This window comes from Myotis nattereri (assembly GCF_964212035.1).
Source record: "Myotis nattereri genome assembly, chromosome: Y".
Classification (NCBI taxonomy): Eukaryota; Metazoa; Chordata; class Mammalia; order Chiroptera; family Vespertilionidae; genus Myotis; species Myotis nattereri.
Window position 1 is genome coordinate 33,919,628 of NC_138094.1, and position 5,305 is coordinate 33,924,932.

Genomic DNA, 5,305 nt, shown 5'->3' on the forward strand with positions numbered 1-5,305 from the left:
GGAGACCCAGCTTCCTGCCTGAGGAGGTCCTTATGGTACAGAGCCCCAGTTTTAGTTTTCAGAGTGGTGGTGTTGACTTTAATAAAGGGAGATCTGCTCACTGCTTCTGCAATAACAAGGAGGCCCCCAGCTTTCTACTGTTCCTCTGCTCCTTGCTCATCCCTCCCGCAGGCATGATGGTCATCTTTCATATTCACCATGCCAGGCCCTTCCCTGCCCCAGACTGAGGGTCAAAGTATGTAGCAACAGGAACTGACATTGCAGCACCACCCTGCCAGGAGCTTCAGAGCAACAGCCCCCCTGAGACTGGGAAAACACCATGCCCTGGGATGTCTTGGAGGCTTGGGCCCAGTGGCCTCCTCTCACCACCACATGCAGGTGGCTGTGATATTCCTCCTGTGGGCCCTCTGCTTGTGCTTAAGCTCCGAAGGTACTGGGAAGCGGATGTCCTCTGTTCCAGACAGGGATTCTGCCAGGACATGGCTGTTGGTAGGGGATCCTCTGCTGAAAGGCACACCCTCATCTTGTCCATGAGTGCTGTTCCTGTGTGAGGTAGAACGTCTGGGGGTAGAAGATGTATCAAAAGAGATTTTATTCTGGACACCTGGGTGCTGGTGGGTTGAGACAGAGAAAGTCATCAGTCATGAGAGCAGAGAGAGAGAGTTTTTATTTATTTTGCTGGCTGCAAGCCGCTCTGCTGACATGAGGGTCTGGTCTGTCCTTGGGTCCTCCCATGCCAGGTGTCTTCTGGTTATCTGGGCTATGCTGTGCTCAAGGCTGCAAGCTTCTGCAAGATATCTGCTAAGCAAAATAAGGTTTTCTCTCCCCTGTTTTATTCTCTTTAACCCTTTCTACAGCCCCTGGGAGGGGAAAAGTAGACGGTCTAAAATGGAGGACTGTGATGCCCGGGTGAAAAGGGAAACTCACAGCACCCACAAAGTGGCTCAGGATTACTAATCTTAACAACTGACGAGGGAGAGGTAGACGAGGCATGATAGAGGATGGCAGGTGGGTGATGCATGGTGGTTGGCACCCAGGACAGATAATGGGTGAAGAGATGATGTATGCAAGACAGTGAATGGATGGGTGCTAAGAGATGATATACACACAGACATATGTTTAGTCTTTTAATAAAATTCTAGCACTGTGGTTCAAGTAATAGTATTTCCAGGTTTCCATCTTCTTGTTTTTAAAGTTTGATAATGCCATATGAGCCATGATTATTTAGCCATCACTATCCTTTTCTTTTCTTTTTTTTTTCACAAAAGTGCTGGACTGTGGGGTTGGAAGGATGTTGAAATGTCCGTTTTGTGTAGCAAAATAGTACATTAAGCTTTGTTACTTAGGATATGCATACAAATGGAATCGGGCTTTAAGCCTTCAAAGCACTTTGTAATTTAGAACAGCCTGTGCACCCCAGACATATAATATCAGCAGAAATCAGGTCACTGTTGGTAAGAAGCTATTACAATTGATGCTAACATTTCCATAGCATTAAAAAGGGTCTTGAAAATATGGTATGTGTAGTCCCTTTACCCTCAAGTTGGTATACCTTTTTAAAAAAGTATTTGTATTGATTTCATAGAGCAAGGGAGAGGGAGAGAGAAAAAAAAACATGAATGATGAGAGAGAATCACTGAACGGCTGCCATCTCCTTGTCCCCCACTGGGGATTGAGCAAGGGGCTTGGGCTTGTTCTTTGACCAGGAATAGGACAGTGACCTCCAGGCTCACAATTGGATGGTCAACCATCACAGAGTCACAGCAGGCGGGCTAGGTATTTAGTTCTTCAAGACAGGAACTGATGTGAGTTAGGACATTGGGTGTGCCATAACTAATTGACCTTCCCGCCCCTAACTAACTTTTCTCTGGTTAATTATTTTTGAATCATGCAACAAGACTGATTTTTGTAAAATATATATATCCTGATTTATTTTAAAGTAGTGGATAAGAGTTCCTTTCAATGAGTCTTTAATGTACTAGTGAGGGAAATAGTCTTATTTCTTTTTAATCTTAAAGTCTAGCCAATGTAAGTGTGTCCCATATCCTTCAAAGTTGTCGGTGCTCGTTGCACAAGTATTCCTTAATATTACCCTGAAAGTCACACCATTTGGGCATCGTTTGGTGTGGGAAACTGATATAGGGTTAAGCCTTGGACTGACCTGCTGGAAAAGTCACAAGCAAGTCCTAGCTTAGAGGGCACAGTCCTCTTAGCATAATTAGGCTTGACCTTATAACACTCCCTAGATCTTATCTGGGAATCTAATGGGCTGAGGAAGTGAAAGAAGTATAACCACGGTGTGAACAAGTGAAACTCACATGAAAAGTGTAATTTTGGTAACCACTACCTTGTTTACCTCTCACTATAAAAAGTTTGGTGAGGCCTGAGCACAGTGGAAGTCCTTCCTCTTGAGTTGGACTCGCTCGCCTGGTCCCCCAATATTCCCAAATTATCTCGTGTCTTTTCTTTTTCATTTGTTGTGTGGCTCCTCTTCCAGACCCGAACCCTGAACCATGCAGGACGTGGAGGGTAACACTTACGATAGTTTGGGGTACATATTTTCTTTGGTTCTGTTATATTTTGAGATATTTCCAACATATTATACCATTACTTTAAGCTACGTTCTTTTGGATTTATTAAGAATCACTTTTCCCTGGGACAAGGTAACATATGCAGATTTCTATGTCAATAATCAAGTTTGTGCTTTGGCTACACTTTTGATCTTATATTTAAGTTAATTTGTGTGTATACTCGTTATACCATATATTAAGTTGTTGATCTTCAATGACTTTTAGTACATAACTCACTTATGTCCCTGTCCTTTATTTGGAGAGCCTGTTTTATGATACATTGAAGGGGGTCGGTACATATTGACCCTTTTACTTTACCTTTATCTTTTAGGGTTTGTCAACAGCCAAGAGTGGGATTTGCCTCATGATTTGTCTTGAGTTCAGAAGTCCATTTATTTGATTTATGAACAATGGTTGATGTTGTTTCCCTAGTTTCTAAGCAGAAGAAATGTAGTTTGTGTAGATATTATTTCTAAGTGTCTTCTTTCAAGTGATGTTTTGTAGCCTACACAATGATTCTGAATAAGACAAAATCCCTACTTATTGGACACTCATTTTCTATGGTAAAAATAACAAACATGCAAGGAAATGTAAATAAGTACAATCATGCACAAAAAAGATAAGAGGAAAAATATAGGGGGTAATTATTTTTAGAAGTGGTATTGGTAGGAGATAGTGTTTCTATTCATAAAATTAAGGGGATCAAGGGATGTTTGTTGAATCTCAAATGTCAGGAAGTAGGCCATGGTGTATAAATATGTGGAAAACTTTTTGGAACCAGAAAACTCAAGTGATTCCTTAAGGTGGGAACTGTGTCCAGTGGCTGTTTAGTTTGTGTCGCTGCCCATCAGTGCCAGGCATCTTGGTGGAATATGTGACTTCAGATTTGTTTCCAAAAAATAGGTCCAGACATCCAAACAGTTTATGTGGAGCAATTACAATGACCTGAGCTATGTTTACTCAAGTTACATTGATTTGGCTAAAAGATCAACCATCATGAAGTTATTGGGAGATTGAGGAATTTTAGTATGTTAGCCAAGTACTATAGTTAAAGGTATATTTCTAGGAACTCATCTTTTTATATTCTTTATTGTTTCAAGTATTACATATAGCATTATATATGTCTCCTTCTCCCCACATTGTGCTCTCCCTGGCCACTCCCACCCTCATCACATGCCCTCGCCTCCCTAGTGTCTGTGTCCCTTGGTTATGGTTATTTGCCTGCATACAAGTCCTTTGGTTGATTTCTTACCTCCCCTAGCCTCCTGCCTTCCCTCTGAATTTTGACAGTCAGTCCCATACTTCTGTGTCTCTGGATCTATTTCTGTTGATCAGTTTCTGTTGTTCATTATATTCCACAAATGAGTGAGGTAATGCAATATTTTTTCTTTCTCTGCCTAGATTATTCCACTTACCATAATGCTGTCCATGTCCTTCCATGCTTTTTGGAAAGGGAAGAGTTCTTTCCTTTTTACAGCAGTGTAGTATTCTGTTGTGTAGATGTATCCCACCATTTTTAATCCATTTATCAGCTGATGGGCACATAGTCTGTTTCCGAATCTTAGCTATTCTAAATTGTGCTGCTATGAACATATGGGTGCATATATGCTTTGATTGGTGTTTCTAATTTCTTGGGAAAGACTCCTAGTAGTGGGAGTACTGGATCAAATGGCAGTCGCTTTTTAATTTTTTGAGGAAACTCCGTACTGTTCTCCACAGTGGCTTTGCCAGACTGCATTCCCACGAGCAGTGCACATGGGTTCCTTTTACTCCACATCTTCCTCAGCCCTTGTCGTTTGTTGATTTGTTGATGATAGCCATTCTTACCAGTGTGAGATGGTATCTCATTGTTATTTTGATTTGCATCTCTAGGAAGAATAAGGATTTTTAGCATGTTTTCTTATGTCTCTTGGCCTTCTGTATGTGCACTTTTCAAAAGTATCTATTTAAGTCCATTTTTTGATTGCATTGTTTATCTTGCTTTTTTTTTTAGATGGCTGAGTTCCCTATAAATTTTGGAGATTAGGCCCTTATTGGATATAACATAGGAAAATATGTTCTCCCAAGCCATGGGCTTTCTTGTTTTGGTTTGTTTGGGTTTTTTATTTTTGGTTTTTGTGTGTGTGTGTGTTTTGTATTTGTGTGTTGCTGATGGTTTCTTTTTCTCTGCAGAAGATTTTTATTTTGATGTCGTCCCATTTGTTTCTTTTCTCCATATTTTCTATTACCCTAGGAGTTATATTGGTAAAGAGCTTCTTGAAATATGTCTCATATTTTTCTGCCTATGGATTCTTCCAAGATTTTTATGTTTTCCCTCTTACAATTAAGTCCTTTGTCCATTTTGTGTTTATTTTCCTCTATGGTGTGAGGCGGTGGTCTCGTTTCATTATTTTGCATGTATCTATCCAATTTCTCCAACCTCCTGTATTGAAAAGACAGTCTTGACTCCATTGTATGCTCTTGCCTCCTTTGTCAAATATTAATTGGGCATAAAGGCTCAGGTCTATTTCTATGATCTCAGGTGTGTTCCATTGGTCTACTAGTGCACGTCTATTCTTGTGCCAGTTCCAGCGAGCTTGAGAACAGTGGCTTTGAAATATAACTTGACATCGCAATTGTGAACGGCCAACATTGTTCTTCTTTCTTAAGATTACTGGGACTATTGCGGGTCTTTTTATTTTTTATTGAATACGAATTTCTGGAGACTTTCTTCTAGGTCTGAGAAATATGTCATT